The sequence below is a fragment of the Crinia signifera genome, chromosome 7 (assembly GCF_055691185.1).
Source record: "Crinia signifera chromosome 7, ASM5569118v1, whole genome shotgun sequence".
NCBI classification, from domain to species: Eukaryota; Metazoa; Chordata; class Amphibia; order Anura; family Myobatrachidae; genus Crinia; species Crinia signifera.
The window spans coordinates 92,816,169-92,834,871 of record NC_139223.1 but is presented as its reverse complement, the minus strand read 5'-3'; the positions used below and the strand labels follow the sequence as shown (position 1 = coordinate 92,834,871).

Genomic DNA, 18,703 nt, shown 5'->3' with positions numbered 1-18,703 from the left:
GGAATGCGTCATCCCGACCTTTTCATACCTCCACTTTCCACGTCGGTGTGGAGTTGATTTTATATAGTGTTGTGAGCGCAGCAAGCCAACGAGCCCGAATCGTGGCAAGCGGACGCGGATTACTTTACATGAATTTGGCATCCCCTCGCCACACTTCGGGCTCGGTGGCTCGCTGCACTTGCCACACTATATAAAATCAACTCCACGCTGACGTGGATAGCGGGGCTCGCGGTGGCGTGGATACTGGGGGGGTCAGTAAAACCTCATTGTATGTCATACAAGTGTATAGCTAATTGCATGGCATCGCACCCTATAAAATCGCATGCAATGCGATGTGATTTTGCGGGAGGTGCGATGCGATCCCCTGGGGCCAACAGAGCAGTGAATAAAAAATCGCATAGCATCGCACGGACTAAAATGGCCCATGCGATGCGATTTCACTAAGGTAGCGAATGTAGGAAAACTGGGTGCCCGACTAGGAAACAAATACCAGTTACACAAGTTCATACACATATTTTGACAATAAACAAGATATTGTAATGATGCTAATATTTTGAAGGACAAAATAAAACTTATATACAGTATTGAAAAAAGAGGAAAATATAGCCCTTCTCTACATAAGGCAAAGATTATACTGTAATGGTAAAGCATCCAAATTATACACTTTTCAGCTGTTATTTAGTGGTGGATTTTGCCCATGGGCTGCAGAACTGCAGCACCCATCCCCGTAAAATCCATCACTGTAGTAATCTCAGCTGAGTCAGATGCAGTCTGTGTCACTCCCTACCTGGTCATCAACCCTAACCGGATTGTATGGGCTAAAGCCAATGTAGCATATTGAAGATGGGGCTTCCACATGCGCATTCAAGCTGCCAGCTCCATTGCTCCAATGTGGGGACCTGGGAAGCAGGAGTTTCCTACCATCATGGATAGTGGCAGCCCCACCACCTACAAAAGGTAAGAGCTGTCGCTGCTGATAACTCATTAGCTTACTATGTGTTTTTATCCTTTACAATCATATTGTAAGGAATCATTACAAATCCAAGTAGGCTTCAACATGTCAAATCAGTACATTTACTGCATGGGTCAATATCAATATTGTATTACCTACCCAATGTAGGTATACAACCATTGCTAAACTAGGGTTTGGTAGTACTGTAAATATGCCAAAAATGACTAATTTTACATCTTTCACTATAAGCTCATGTTTCTCTGTTCGGCAATGTATCCATTATTTTTTACTCAAGAAAGTAGGTGATTTGATAATGATCAAGCTTCATTAAAAATAAAATAATAAAAAATGCCAGCTCCTAATATATCCAACCCACACAATTATTTAAATCTTATGAATTCTTCCACTGAGATAATTAAAGAGAAATGAAGCAGATATCAGACCACTATGGCTAGTTCAGCTTACAACTTATATGTACAGGCACAGAGAGTAGACTGGGTATATGAAAGGGAAAATGTAGCCAAAACTCTGAAACTTGTTGAACTTTGGCTGCATTTCCCATATGTATTAAGCACCGGAGTGCAATGCAATCCAGGGATTGGGTGTGGTGGTAATGACAGTTTTTGCTGCCATTACTCTAAATAAAGCCTATGAGATTGTATCCACATTTTACCAAGAGAGGAATATAATTGGATCCCTCCCATCATCATTCGCCATATCATTTTGTGCATGCACAGAGGAACTCCTGGGACCTAAATCTAGATTCCTAAACACTGCAAAGGACTGTTCTTATTAGGATAGCTGTCCTTTGCAATACTAATTGCACATGTAAAAACATAAAAAAGAGCTTTATTTAATTGTGCATCAATGCAGTATACACAGTACCAAAGAACATATGCTTAAGACATTGACAAGGCTAGAAATAATGATTTTTATTTGAAATAATGTTTTTGTCCTTCAAACTTTGCTTTTGTCAAAGAATGCTCCTTTTGCAGCAATGACAGCATTGCAGACCTTTGACATTGTAGCATACTTCAAAAAACAACTTGAAAATACACTTCAGCGCTATCCCCTGAAGTGTATTTTTGTGCTGAAGTGTATTTTCAAGTTGTTTTTTGGTGCATTGGGAGTGTAGTGACCCACAGAATATACACATAGCAGCAATCCCGGGTGCAATCACTTACCTGTCTAACCTGTTCTTTTTGCGTATTGTAGCATACTTGCGTACTTTTGAAAACTAGTTTCAGGGAGATTATAGTTGGTAGTAGAATTTTGCACAGCGCCCCATTGAGGGGGCGTGTCATGCTCCACCCAAAGGGTGTGTCTAGTTCCATATACAGAGAGATTGTGAAAAGAGATTGTGAATGTGGCACCTAGAAGTGTGGGTGTGTACCGCTACATCTGAGAGGAATGACTTATATCCAAATGTAGATGAGTCCCAAAGCAGTTAGTAAGAGTTACTGTACTTGGTATAGTGCTGGGAAATGGTGCAGATGATTCAATGTAAATGTATCTGTCTCTCATTCCTTTTTTTCCAAAAAAATGTAACAGTGTAATGTTGGCTAGGTGAAATGAGGGAGATTGCTAGACTAATGAGGGAGAGAGGGAGATTGCTGCTATTTCAGGGAGTCTCCTGCAGAATGCAGGAGGGTAGGCAACTATGCATTGTAGGTGTTACTTTGCTGAGGTAATCTGAAGAAATTTTACCCAAATTACCTGAAGCACTTCCCACAAGTTGGATTGGCTTGATGTGCACTTCTTGCATACCATACGGTCAAGCTGCTCCCGCTACAGCTCAATGGGGTTGGGATATGGTGACTGCACTGACCACTCTATTACAGACAGAATACCAGCTGCCTGCTTCTTCCTTAAATGGTTCTTGCATAACTTGGAGGTGTACTTTGGGTCATTGTCCTGTTGGAGGAGGAAATGGCCTCCAATTAACTGCTGCCAAAGGGTATGGTATGGCATTACAAAATGGAGTGATAGCCTTCTGTATTTAAATCCCCTTTTACATGTACAAATCTTCTACTTTGCCAGCACTAAAGCAGCCCCAGACCATTACATTACCTACACCATGCTTGACATATGGCGTTGGGCACTTTTTTTCTTGCTCAGTTGTGCATTTATTTTTTAACCCACCAGTATATTTTTGAAAATGTAGAAGGAAACTGGAGAACCCGTATGAAACCCACACAAGCACGTTAGGGCCATGGTGGAAATCAAAACCCATGACTCAAGCACTGTGAGCCAGTAATGCTAACCATTACACCATCCGTGCTGCCCATAAATTAAAAAAATATATATATTGGCTCTAATACAAAGCATTTATAAAAAACAGTAGACAAAATAAACTGGAAGCAAACAGGCCATCAGAAATACAGTAAGTCAGGTTGTGCACAAAGCAGTCAGAAGAATGGAGCACAAAACAAGTAGTCAGATGTAAGGTGGTTTGGCAGACAAGTGCGTAGTCAGACTAAAGCCAGGTCATACACAGTAATGGGAATTTAGCAGGAGCAGATTCAGATAACAGGGACAGAGCATAAAAAATTATCTTTGCAACACCTTGGCAGCACTTATCTGTGTGGAAGTTCTAAGTAATGTTACATTCAAATGAACTTCTACCACAAACATTTTGCAGAGATGGGGCCTTTAGTAACTATAATTTTCATTTACTGTACTGTAAACAAAAAAAAAATACTTTTGATGTTATTTTCTACCTGTTAACAGACAGCACAGCATATGCAAACTGATCTAGTTTCTCACCACATTATTGGAACTTCTGGCTGCCAATTGTGTAGCAATTCAGAGTTGGGTATGCAGAGATGCTCAATCTGCCAACTTTACTGTAATAAAATACTACAAAGTAGCAAAAAAAAGCGTGATGCTTCTAAATGTCACTCTGAGATAAACAGTTAACAAATGTTCTGTAAAAAATAAACAGCCTTATTTTTTTTTATATTACTAATGTGTAGGCAGAATGCATTACTAACACAGAGCAGATGAACAATTTTATAGCAAACAGAAAACATTATGCATCAGCAACACTTTTAAAGGTAAATTAAAAATACTGTATATAAATGGCAAACATTTGTAAAACAAAGTTTATAAAAGTGTTATAAAAGCTCTAACTAGAAAACAATCATTGTACAGCTACTTTATTATAAACAATACTGCTACACAAACAAACTATTGAGGTATGCATATTTATTCCCCTCATTATTGCCAGATGAATATCACATGCATAAACAAAAATAAGGTATGCAGCGCTCAAATAATGATTCAAGCAATTCTATCAAATACCAATTTATTATAAGAATAAGCACAAATTAAAATTGATAACATGGATATGCATATATTAAAAACAATGTATCACTAAGACCTGATTGATGGTAAATGAATATAACCTGCTCTGGTCAGTCAGTCTCCCCGTGTAGAGTCCACTTATAGGCCAATGGTAACCTCCGAATTGAGTCGTGTTCCAAAGTAACTGTTTACAAGCTGAGTGCCCCAGTTAATTTTGGACTCTGGAATATGGACCATATTATTCATATGTGCCTGATGGGAATACCGCAAAGAGTGAGCCATTATACTGCTCTTCCTACACTAGCAACCTACCCCATATTGGTCCAAACTCTTCTGTAGATCTCCCTATGCCACAGAATAATGTAATATTTCACTGTTTTATATAAAACAATTACTACATTGGAATCTAAATACAAAACTTTTTAAAAATAAGCACCTTATAACATTGTCAATAAAATTAATATCAGAGTCAAGGAAAAATATAATCAGATCCATATAAACACTGCTGCCTATGTCATATTATAGCAATACACGAATGTCAAATTCATTATGCATCCTTTTGGAAACTGTGTACAAGATAAAAATGCAAAGTGCAAACAGCCGCCGATATAGTTTCTCAAACCTCCCACGAGTTTGTGTTGTTCAGTGTCCTCTGTGATTTGAAGGTGAGTGTTGCTGAATTTTAACTGCACAACTCCTACCTTTGTATAAAGCATTCTGTATTCATTACACTGTTTGCTCACATCTAGGAATAATTTCTAACATTCAAAAATACTTATATTTAAAAATATTAATTTCTAAAGAGAAATTATCATATTTAAAAAAAATGACCATATTACACAGTGCCTATTGCTGTATACTGTAAATACTGTATATTAAAAAAAGACCCCCTTTTCTCCAACACCTGGGAAAAGAATAATGTCCGGCTTGTTCTGTTTGCTAATAGCTGGAGTAATCTTTCACTGTGGGTCTCATGCTTCATTCACCCTGCTTACTCCTAGATATTTCCCCTCATACACATTTCCTGCACATGAATGCGACAAGGGAACATTGACCCAGGCACATGGTTAGCACCTGGCTGGAAGTATGTTAAAAGTTCAAATCATTCAAATACTCCCTGCATCTCCTGTTACTACTTAATGCGAAGTAGGCACCTTAACCAATGTAATCCATTTATGTGACTGGATGACAAGTACAATAAATTAGTCCACTGTGGTAATTAATGGTAAAATAGATTTATAATGTTTGTTCCCTAAGCACAGTCTTGACTTGCGGAGGATAAATGAACTCTGAACCAGTTTAATGGAAGACCAATGCACAATCAATCATGTCTAATACCATCCTGTTGTTGGAGTTTTGCATTTTTGGCTCATTTTATTTCTGTGATTGTGAATAATCCCGTTTATACCTGAACTTGTTGTTTATTGGGCTAGTCATCATTTTATCATTTTTTTTTTGTACTGCTGCACTTGCTTTGGAGTTACTATAATGTATGCTGTTTATTATAAGATATTATGAAGAGACCATTGTGAACACATCATACAGTGTCTACTCTTGGGGCAACGACATATAGCCAAGTAAAAGCACCTTTGTTCTTTGACCCTCACTCAACTGCTAACTTGTCCATCATGTGCCATTTATTTGAGATTACTGCACTTCTGCACTGGGCTGCATCTTAACTTTCAAATAGGAATTATGTGGTATTCCCACACTTCAGATGTGTAGTCTTCCAAATAATTACTTTTAGTCAAGACTAGTCACAGTTTACGTGATGCACATTAGATGTGGGATGCACTGTGACCAGTGGAGAAACTTGTGGGTGATGAGCCCAGGTGCAAAAATATAATTTGTGCCCCCATCCTCCACCCCAATTCAAGTTCACAATATGCAACATGGCAGTGACAGGTGACAGCGAGAGGCAGGGGGAGGTAAAGTGTGACAGGGAAAAACAATGGGTGACACCTGCTGCACCAGTTCCACCTTTGACTGTGACTACACCACAACACCAATGCACTGCAGCACAGACAGACACCCCCCCTCCTGTAATTAAAAGGTCAGCCACTGACCATATGCCTTCTGCAGTTTCCCATGTCGGCATTTACAGTATACTCTTGGCAGTATTAAATGCTCCCGATTCACCGTCTTTTTCACTGAAAATCTGATTCACCCAATTCAATGTTCCCTGTTTCTGAAAGTGAACAGTGACGTTTCATGCTCGATGCAATTCGCTGGTGGATTTCAATGGAGTTTTCACTGGGATTCGCCAAGAGTGTATTCAATGTTAGGATAGAGAACTACTTTCAGCATGATTTTCATCCTTGATTCACTGTTTTGGATTCAACATCTTTTTAAGGTGAACTGGAATGTGATCTTTTAAAATAAAGGTTGTTTTTTTTTTAGTGTAAAAAAATCAGTAATTTTATTCTGTGAAGGGGCATGTTATTTTTATTAATGTGCTTGCAGCACATAAAAATATATTTAATTTTGAATATTTTTTTAACACATTCGCCAGCAGGGGTAGGGAGACGCTCATTAGATATTCACTTAACACTGTTCCCACTCATTACATATGCACGAGCGGGACCAGTGCAGTGGCTCCCTACCCGTGGCCCCTGCCAGCTCTCCCGGGGGGCAGCTTCTGCTGCCTGTGTCCCCGGGAGCCCTCCTTCTCCCCCACACATTCTGGGGCAGGCAGAGAGGCTTCCATCTCCCTGCCTGCCACCAAGCCCCGGTTCCCTGTGGCATTCTGGTACAAATCGCTGTCAAGGGCAGCGAGCCCCTGCGGCGTTGAATAGGGTGAGAAGGAGGGCTAGCACCGGATGCTCCAGCCCTCCAGAACCCTGCGAATGTGCAGCAAATCCTAAACAGGATTCTCTGCACATCGCTAGAACTGTCATTGAATACTGCCCTTTATGTATTACGTAACTGTCACTTATGAATAAAGCCCCTTCTCTCGTTATGTGATGTAGTATTGCGACGGTGCTTTGTCTTATCACATTTGCTGCTTTATTACAGATGGATTGCACCACTAGTTACTACAACTGTTAATGCTATTTATTTATTAACAGTTTCTTATATCGCACATACAGTACATATTCCCACAGCGCTTTACAGAATATAGTTGAACATTCACATCAGTCCCTGCCCCAGTGGAGCTTACAATCTATATACCCTACCACATGTACATGCACACACAGACATTTTAGGGTTAATTTTGTTGGGAGCCAATTAGCCTACCAGTATGTTTTTGGATTGTGGGAGGAAACCGGAGTACCCGGAAAAAACCCACGCAAGCACGGGGAGAATATACAAACTCTGCACAGTTAGAGCCATGGTAGGAATCGAACCCATGACCTCAGTGCTGTGAGGCAGTAATGCTAACCATTACACTGCCTAGATAGTGCTATCTAGACATAATGTTGTTTAGTATTATTTTTTTGGCATCTCATTCCTGCTATTGTGTCACACTGAGTAAAGCTAAATAAGGACACATCTATATAGTATCTCATCTATTATGTAGCATCACACTAAAAACCACCCTTACAGTATGTTGCAGTTCTGTGCCTGTTTGCAGGGCATCGGCGAAAGACAACTTTCCCCCATGCTGGTCATTAGCCTGTGTGTGGGGTGGATGGACAGTGCCCACAGATTGGTTGGCATGGTTAAAAGGTTTGCTGTTAATTAAATAAAACATTAATTTCTTACTTTGTAAAGCTATTGCTGCAACATAAATATAAGTGCACAACTAACACAATGGAACCACACCTGATTTCATTATGTGTATTAAAAGATTTGGACTTACTAATTATCTTTTACAGTGTTTGCTCTAAAATGATGTTCATCTCCATTCACCTAGTGCTCACAGCAGTTTAGGATTAATGATTACTTTGGATGTGCTTTTATTAAGTGAATACATCAATCTAAATGGTAAAACCAAGAGATTATTAGCACTCCTATCATGAGCAATATCATTGGTTAAATTACTTTTAAAGTCTGAAAGATCATATGGTCCCCCCTTTTTTTTTAAATTGTCCTGAATATAGCTAAATAGGATGTAATACTGAGGCACATAAAGTATTTTACAATTACTATGGAATCTATGACCCTCCAGCTGTTGTGAAACTACAAGTCCCATCGAGACTTGTCACAGTTTTGCTATTAGGGAATGTTAAAACTGTAGCAATGCATGCTGGGATGTGTCGTTTCAAAACACTTGGAGGGATACATTTTAGACATGCATGCTATAGAATGTTGTATATTAAAGGACTCCAACATCTGCTTTCAGGAATGATTATATATACTGTATGTTTATATTATACTAGCTTTTTAGGAACCAAATCAACATTCTGTGCTAACCTGAACAACTTTAACCTATATAGATAAAGGGTCTGGTTCAAAGGTGGATACCAATGGCACAGCCTCTGTCTCTTTATACACAGTGACTGCAAAGTTATACAAAAGCCTAAAGAGGTGTCTTAAGTAAAAAGATATCCACTACAGGGTTGTCTGATCCACTGATGCATCCCAAGATATGGGACATTTCCTGGTGCCACCTCGTTGCCCCTCACAAATGGCAGATGATTGTCAATCATTCATCTGTAAATCTTTAACAATGGGACAATTGTGAAGTCATAATCAAATTAGCGTTCACTTTTGAGTTGGCCAATATTAATCATTCATCATTGTATAATAATTGTCAATATGTAAATAAATAAAAAAAAAGCTTTCCATACCAAATAAACAGTTTTTTATCGCAAAGATAAATCAGGCTGTATGCTTTAGGAATCTATATTCTTTTGTATTAGATAACATGTTTATGTTTGTTTTAACTGATAATTTGGGGGAAGTTGGAGTTCTATTTTACATGTTATACACCTTTCAGACCGTAAATGTCAGGTCACACCTAGGCTCGTGACACAGGTCCATTCCAGGAGTGACCTGGCATTTGTGGTGCGAAAGCTTCCTGCAGCAACTCTGCTGCCCGATCGCTATCAGGTTTGGGCAAGGTGGAGTGGCGGCACATCATCAGGAGCAGGGGAGGAGGCAGCTCTTAGAGCTGATGCTGTCTCCAAGCACTGCCTCCTCCATAGTGTGAAAAGGACCAGGGTTGCTCAAACTGGGTTACCCATACACACTGCACAGCAACCCAGGTTATAGCCCTGTTCAATCCTGTAAATGTGGCTGTGTCGCTTTCACACTGCAGATCAACCCGGGTTAACACGACAATAACCCGAGTTGATTTTGGCGGTCTGAAAGGGATATTAGATGGCTGATTCTAGATGGCTTATACTGTTTTCAGACCGCATATGCCGTGTCGCACCGGGGATTAGGACACGGGTCCCGTCCTCAGAGCGACACGGCATATGCGGTCTGAAAGATCAGTCACCGACACGGGGCGGAGCTGAGTGGCGGCGCGTCACCCGGGGCTTGGGAGGAGGCAGCACTTGGAGCTGACAGTGCTGCCTCCTTCATACTGTGAACGGGACTCGGATCACTCGACCCAGGCAACCGTTCACACTGCACTTGACACGGGTAAGAAAGCGGTATCAGTCTCAAACAAAGTGTCTGCTCTGTAGTCTTGGGTAATCACAGAAGCCTGATTTACTGCTGCTTTATGCAAGGTTCCATTAATCTGCAATTAACAAGCTGTATCATCTTGTAAAACATTGTATATATATATAAAAAAAAAGTATATAAAGATTAAATGCTCCTAGAAAAAAAATAAGGATATATCCTATTAGCAGCAGTGATTCACTGATATCCTATTAATCAGCAGCAATGCTGGCATCCTACCTCCCCGATAACCGCAGTTATGTAGGATTATGCTTTGCATGCTTAAGGGATGTGAAGCATAATCCCCAATAAGCAGCCGCCGGGACCAGCAAAAGCACTTATCCATGATCCTATATGTTTTTGTCCAATCATGGATATTTTTTAGGACGATAAAAGCAATTGATTACCACAATAATGACCATCAGTTATTAATCGCCATAACCAGCCATTTTTATAGGCCAAGGCGGCTTCAGGGATATAAGGATTCACCCTTAATATGAATGCAATGAAGATATAACTTATTTAAGAGACAAATGCCACCATATGATCTAGTTCCCTGTGACTTACCCTCTATGAGATTTCATATGACAGGTTTATGTGTTTGCACAAATGTTTTCTTTTTTTCCTGCATTGTGGTGATGTAAATATAACCTTTCAAATAAATCTTGGATTTGAACAATGACTGTGTATTACTGATTGGCAGGTGTGCTGAGATTTTAACATCTTTACATATTTATAATAGAAATTCACATGGAAAATCTGCCACAGGCATAATGCATAAAAGATGTAACTAACATTATTCACAAGCTGAAATGTAAATAACATGAATCCAGAAAGACTAAAAAGAACTAGACCTCTAAAACTCCAATAGGGCTAGTATAATAATCTCTATCATAGATAAATGTGCAGCGCTAAACTATATTAAGTCAATAAATCAGTGCTGATTGACAGAACATTTCTCTAGGATAATACACAAAAATATAAAGTAACAAGACTGTTCAGAGAATGAGCTTCAGAATACAGTGCTGAATATTTTGAACATGACTGTATCTATGAAGTAAGTAAAAGCTTCTTAGATGTGACTATTATGACTCATGGTAGCCTAAAGCAAATTACTTTCAAGTTTGAGAAAAAAAGTGTTTCAACATATCTATGAGGATGCCTATGTAAATATATACATTTTTTAACACTCCCACAAGTTGCTGGTATATGTAAGTCTAGTAATAATAAAAGTGATATTTACATATTTAAATTATAACCCCATTATTTCAGAGATTATACATGTCTTGATGTTGGGATCAAAACAAAAATATGTTTTTGCGTACAAGAATGCATCCTATAATAATATATAATAAAGGCTAATGCTGCACCTAGCCTCTATGTGGGAAATTCACCACAGAGTTGTGCCTGACGGAGCAATTCAAGTGCTGTTCTATGCGGTCACGCACAGCCACTGGTTCTCGCATTCATTTTGATGGGCTGGTATCTAGTAGTGTATATTATTCTATACATAATACAGTATTCTGTTCCTTGGAGAATAAGTTTTCTCTGTTATTAGACTTATAGTTGTATATAGTCATTTACTGGTAAACTATATACAGTATACTAAGCTCTATAGTTAGTGGTTAATTGATATAAATACATACATATTATATAGAGTTGCATGAAAGTCCCTATTGAGAAGTTATCTAGCAATTTTCCACAGCCATTATATGCATCTATCTGGATGATTGTGAGTTATACATATCTCAGGTGCATCTCTACTTGTGGCTGGATGGGTGTAACTGGGTGATAATGGGGCAAGTATGGTAATGGCATGTTAATGGCATCTAGACTGAATAATGGACTATGCTAAGTTGTGTGTGCACAGAGTACCATCTGATTTCAGAAAGCATATGTAATCAGTGTTTTCAGTTTTCTTTTGTAAATCATTATACAATCCATTGAGTCCTTCTTAGATGGTAAATCATGCAGTGCTGCTTGATAGATTGTTGGTTACAAATGTCACAGTAGAGGTATTGGTGGTCTCCCATATTTGGACCTCAGATGTCCTGAACTTGGATCTACAGATTAGGCTGGGAGCAGTGGCATAACAAGAAATAATGTGCCCACCATCGGGAAAATTTCGGCCCCCACCACTGTGCCTGGTACAAATATACCAGGGTGGCATGGGGAGGCAAGATAGTACCCCGTACCTGTGGGTGCGGCGGCGGATGGAACAGAAGGGTGCCGGGAGACCCGGTGCGGTGTCCTCAGTGTCTGGGAACTGAAGCGCTGAGAGCGGACACTGCGGACTGACAAAGGCGGCAGAGTTTGACAATTAAAAAGATAGGCCTCTGATTGGCTGATTGTGCGCTCTATCTCATCCAATCAGCGGCCTCAGCCGTCGCTGTCTCCACCCACAGTGTCCGCTCTCTGGGCTTCAGTTCCCAGACACTGCTGCGCTGTCGCTTCACGCTGCCTAGGTATGGGCAGCGTGCGGGGGGGGCGCAACAATAGCACCCGCAGACCCCCGGCGCCCACACTTAGTCAGCACCTCCCCGCCGCCGTGGGGTCTGCAGTGTTATAGTTACGCCACTGGCTGGGAGCTAAAACAATTGTTTTCGGGCTGTTAGTCTCAAAAAATAAAAGGTAACTTACAAAGTGTAAAACATATTTCAATGTACAACAAGTTGTGTTTCAGGTTTTACAAGTGTGAATTTCTCCCAATGTATTCACTTTTCTGCACTTCTATACAATTTATGAGTGAATATAAGTGCAGACTTTTTGTCTCTTGCTGATTATATATTAGTGTATTTTTCTTCCCTAGAAAAATATAGCTTCCGCTTGTTCACTCAGTAATAGAGACACTAGAATGTGGAAGTTGCTCAAGACTTTATTTAGCAACTGCTCATTAGCAGAATGAAGAAGCCTTGAGGAGTTCTAACTATGGGGGAAATTTACTAAAGGAAATTTGTAAAAAATAGGTGTATTTGTATTTAGAAATATACTTATTTTTGACATTTACAATCCCGAAAATACGGCAACTCGTATTCGTATTGATAGCACATCAATACGAATATGAATTGCCGTATTTTCGGGGTAATAAATGTCAAAAATAAGTGTATTTCTAAATACAAATACACCTATTTTTTTACAAATTTTCTTTAGTAAATTTCCCCCTAAATGTCACAGGCTAGTAGCTACTGTCTCCGTGCCTGAATATGCTAGTGTGTATGTCATGCATGTGTACAGTATTTCATGTTTGGTTGTGGCATGGGTGACGTTAGGGCCAAGGGTAAGATATAAAAATCAGTACTTATATGTTATATGTTAGTTAGGAGCCCACTATAGTTAGTACTCTTATACCCCCACTATCCATGTCGGCATGGAGTTGATCTTATATAGTGTGGCGAGCGCAGCGAGCCACTGAGCCCGAAGCATGGTGAGCGTAGCGAGCCCTGAGAGGGGACGCGAAAAACTGAGCAAATAGCTTAGTGGGCGCCCAACTAAATTATAAGTACCTAAAAATCATGTATTTCAATATGGCAACAAACGTTTATTTCCTACATGTCTCAAATGAGTGAACATCAGTTGTGTTGTGTCCTTCCTTTTTATAAGTTTTTTTTATTATTTCAGTTTTTAGCCAGTTTCCTTTACTTGTAAAACTATACACTAGGCATCTTTGTAGATATAGGTTCCTGCTTTCCTTGTACTGCTTAGACCCAGTTAGTCCTATGCATACTGATGCTGAAAAGCAAACCTTGTTATGTGCTAACCAATATGTAAATGATGAACTGTGATATTGGGTACCTGTGTGACTGTTTCTATGTGCTACTTGCCTAGCCAAATAGACAGTGACTTCACTAATGAACGCTTACACATACTGTATACACATTCCATACACATAGAACCACACCCATGCACATACTAAGGCCAGTATTCAATGCTCCCAAAAGCGAACAGTGAATGCCGGCCAGTTCTCCGTTTCATGCTTGCTGCAATTTGCTGGTGTATTTCAATGGGGTTTTCACTGGGATTCGCCGAGAGTGTATTCAATGCTCAAATGGAGAACTGCTTTCTCCATTGATTTTTGCCATGATTCTCAGTTTTACATTCGTCATCTTTTTCAGGTGAACTGGAATGTGATCTTTTAAAAAAAGTTTTTTTTGTTTTTTTTTGGTGTAAAAAAATCAGATTTTTTTTTCTGTGAAGGGGCATGCTATTTTTATTCATGTGCTTGCAGCACATGAATATATTTTTATTTTTTTAAACAATTTAACAAATTTTTTTTTTACACATTCGCCAGCAGGGGTCCGGGGGCCGGGAGCCGGGAGACACTCATTAATATTAATTTATTCACTTCACTCTGGTACCGGCTTGTTACGTGTGGGACCAGAGGAGCGACTCACTACCCCTGGCCCGGCTCCCTACCCCTGCCCCTCCCTGGGGGCAGCCTCTGCTGCCTGTGCCCTGGGAGCCCTCCCCCACAAATTCTGGGGCAGGCAGGGAGGCTTACATCTCCCTGCCTGCTTCCGTCCCCCGGCTCCCTGCGGCATTCGCCGCAGGGGTTAAAATTCGCCAGCAGGGGCAGCGAGCCCCTGCTGCATTGAATAGGGTGACAGGGAGGGCTAGCAGCAAATGCTGCAGCCCTCCTGAACCCTGCAAATGTGCAGCGAATCCTAAACAGGATTCGCTACACATGGAGAAATATATAATTGAATAATCCCCAAATACAAACCTTGTAAAATTAGAGTGCTTAAACTCTGATTAGCAGAGCAGGTCCTATCCAATTTAATTTCCTTTACAAGGATTTGGCTGGTTCCTCCTTGTACCACCATTACTTCTGCCTCTGACCCAGCACCCCTTTTCCAGCATCTATCACCAAACAACACCCACTACCCATTAAAATCCACAGATATGTTAGCGCCCTATGCCAATAAGAGCATTGGCAGCTCCCCCCCCCCCCCCCTTCCATATTTTATATAGTCACAGGGAGCATGGTTTTGCTGGGTAGGGGCGATCACAAAATAGTATCCCCAATTCAAATTATACAGTAGAGCAACCCTATTCATAAACAATAGTGCCCCTTTTCCATGTTTCGTCACACAGTACTTTCCCTTAACCTTATACTAAGGGAATCCTATAGATATGACTTACTCAAGTCAGTAGTTACAAGTTAGATAGGTTGACCTCGATGGACTATAAATTACTATGTTACTATATTATACACATTATGCCCTGTAGTAACCAAGGTTGCATTTAAAATATGTAATTTAAGGGCAGATTTATTAAACTCGGTGAAGTGATAAAGTGTCTGGTTTTTATCCCTGGCCAATCAACTCCAAACTGTGAAGTCATACTGTAGGCTGGCCTTTGAAAAATGACAGGTACTGTAAGAGCTGGTGATAAAAACCAGACACTTAAATCACTTCACTGAGCTTAATAGATCTACCCCTTAGTCACCTATATACAGAAGGTTAAGTAATAAGAACAAGTTAGGAATATAAAAAACAATAAAATGTATACACCTGTAGGGATCCATAGTGTTATAAAGTAACAATTAAAATGTGTGGTGTCACTCTAACCAGGAATAATATTAAAATAAGGCACATTGTATGGAAAATATAAAGAAGGGATGGTGGATAAGCCCTATTTGCAGCACACAATATTCAATAATTTAGGTGAATTGTGTGTATAGGGGAGTAAACATGTCCCAAAATGAATGTTATAAATAAGTATGCTGGTGGAATGACTTCTTTAAAGATGTTATTATTTAGAAAGGTCCCCCATACACTACGAGATTTCACCCGATTCCAACACATTGGGCAGAGAAATTTGGTGAAATTGGCCCAAATTGCATGTGTATGACATCCAATATGCGGTCCCGTGTGCATCGGATCGAAGGTCAGACCTGCTATCTTTCTGACCTTTGACTATTACTGGCAGTGGGGAATGGGATCACATGCAATATGTCACATGCAGAAGTATATCATGTGATGTATCACATGCAATTCTGCCACCCCGAAAGGTCCACAGGGAGTCAGATGGCCATACACTGATGGACACCTTTCATTACACGTACATGCTCTTTTTAAAATGAACCCCTAGGTTGATACAGCCCATTCAGTCAAACCAGGTAGTATACACCCCTTATATGGGCAGCATGGGGTAGGATAGCAGATGCTGAGAAGGTGGTAGTAAAATTCCCGACAGCAGACCACCCAAGTGTCCATCCACAATCTTGGCTGTAGAAAGCTTTGACGCTCCAGGATTTAGTGGGAGAACCAGCGGCTTGGCAGTGCACATAAGATAAATAGAAATAATTCACAATGGATTCACAGATACCCATGAAAACCCCTACATGAGTGGGAGTGAGAGTTGTTAACCTACATTACACTGTGCTCCTTCCCCAAGTCACACAGCTACTCCCCTAAACTGTTCCATCACCCAAGACACATAGCAGCTTACATGACCCCTATCCCTCCCCCCCAGACCACACAGCTACTCACCTGAACTCCCCCCAAGCCAAAAAGCAGCTCACCTTACCCCCGCCCCAGGCCACATAGCAGTTTACCTGTCCCCTCCCCTCCCACCATATAGCAGCTCGCCTGCTCTTTGAATGGTTTATCAGACCATTCACAGTAGTGAGGATAGTCAAGCTGTTCCCTGACAGCAGGGCTGAGGCTCTTGACTGTAGTGGGGATTTGGTCATGTGGTGGGCGCAGCTGTTGGAGGACACAGCAGATGTGTGATGTTTACTGCAGCTGCTAAGTCTATACTACACACTGTAGGCCAGACGTTGTGCTTGCCACCAGGAGCCCTAACTGGGCCTGCTGCAGCTCCCCCCCCGCCCCCCGGGTCTGGCCCCCACTGCAGCCCTATTCCCAATGGGTCCAGCACCCACTGCAGCCTCCATCCTTTGCGTGACTGCCTCCTGCTGCATTCTCTATGGCTCTGAGTCCAGCACCCACTGCAGTCACCATACCCCCCCGGTTTGGTGCATGCCCACGCCTAAAGTATGCTGCTCCCACTGCTCCTCCATGGCTGCTGTCAGTACTGACTGCTATACCTTCAATATATGCCCAATATCGTCTTTCTCCAATCCTGCCACACATAACGCCTCTCATAATACGCAGTCAGCTCTGTTAAGGATTCCACCAAATGCCTTGCAAATTTCGGCTGCCCTCTAAGCCGGCCCTAAACTTAAAAGGGTTGGGCCTAATCATTCCAAATGCCCTAACATTTGCCTAGTTGTCTATGCCTAGGGCTGGCTCTGCTGATCAGCTAGTGCTGAATCCTGAATCTTACTTGGTCTTGATCTTTTTTTGTCCTCTAGAATAAAGCCCATCCGCATTGCAACTGAGCAATTTAAAGTAAAGAGTGTAAAATAATGATGTTCTAAGACTGCGATTAAGAGGTGTTCTTGCAATAATGAAAAGATTTTCCAGCAGCTCATGCGATGTGGTATATACAGACAGCAGAAATAAAGATTATAGCAGGAAGATTTACTGTGAGACTTAAATCACAAAGGTTGAACATTTCTCTGGGAATAGGAGCACATCACTTGTACTTATATTCTTAGTTTTATAGCACTAATGTATGAATCGCAGTATAGACATTGCATTTTCTTTGCTTTTTTCACCCCTTTCATTTGTTTTGCTTTGAAAACCTCCTGTATTTTCCAGTGCTTTTGTACAAATGTTATGGACAAGCATAAAAAGCATTTACTTTCCTACTAAAAAATACTGTAGGTGAAAAAAATATCAGCAGTACAGGAGCATTGTTAGATTTGGGCAATAGACACAACTAATTGGCTGTATAGCAGTATTTTTACCAGGCATATGCCTGCTTTTATGCCTATGTTCTTTCTGTCCTGATGTCTGGTACCTGTAAGCATTAAAATTGGATAAAAATACAATAAAACAGAGCAAACTGACTTCTGTGGCACAATTCCCCTCTCTGCATTGACAGTGTGTTGTGTTGCCCTAGTTCCAGAGTGTCATGTTTCATTTTTCATTTACTTCAATTCAGTTGCTGTACTTGAGTGAAGTCAAAGCATACAAAAATGTAAAAAGAGCCTTTAGAATCACACCTACATCATGATGCATTTTTCAGGCTCTGATGAAAATATATGAAAAATTCAAGCGGTCCTTAATGTCAGCTCCCAAACCCCACAAATAAAGTACAGCTCGTATACTGACAGCAAATGTTGCCATGCCTTAGAAAAGTTTGTGGAAACTATCTCTGCTTTTTTTACATCTGCATGGATAAACCCTCAGTAACGCCTGATTATTATATATTTGATACATAATTTATTCAATGCACTGATGCCACTTGCATGCCCACTCAGCCAGCTCATTACATTTCAGTGCTAAGACAGAAGGGCAAAATTTGTGTCATAGACCACAAAAGATATAAATAAAAAATTACACACATATAATGCCAGAGGTGCCCGCGGGCATTTTTCCTACACTGCTTTCTTATCCTGAGTGAGAGTGGCTCTGTTTGATTCATTACCTTTCATCTGACTGCAATTCCTGTGTCACTAATTATATCTCTTCATATTTTATCCCTTTATATCCACCATATTTCTTCAGCCTGCTTCTTTCATTAATTCACTGCCTTCTTACTGGTGACTCAATGATCTGTCTGACTACTTTAAGTCTTGTTAACCAAATGGCACTTTTATGTGCATATTTATTATTTTACTATACAATAATGTGAAGGATGTTTTTAAACCATTATTATTTTTGTATCACCTAAATGTAATAATAGATGATTGGTGCGGAATTCGTAAAATTCTTCTCCAAGCCCATAAATTTGTATTTTATTTAGTTATCAGATGGCATTTCCCATACAATGGGAAATATTATCTGGCCAAATATACTGAAATTAAATTGTGAACATTTT

General features: G+C 40.3%; 1 protein-coding gene across 1 annotated transcript in view; it reads left to right on the top strand.

Moving 5' to 3' along the window:
• Window positions 1-18,703, top strand: part of TMEFF2 (transmembrane protein with EGF like and two follistatin like domains 2) — a 697,773-nt gene that overhangs the window by 345,012 nt on the left and 334,058 nt on the right. The gene's annotated exons all lie outside the window — the stretch shown is intronic.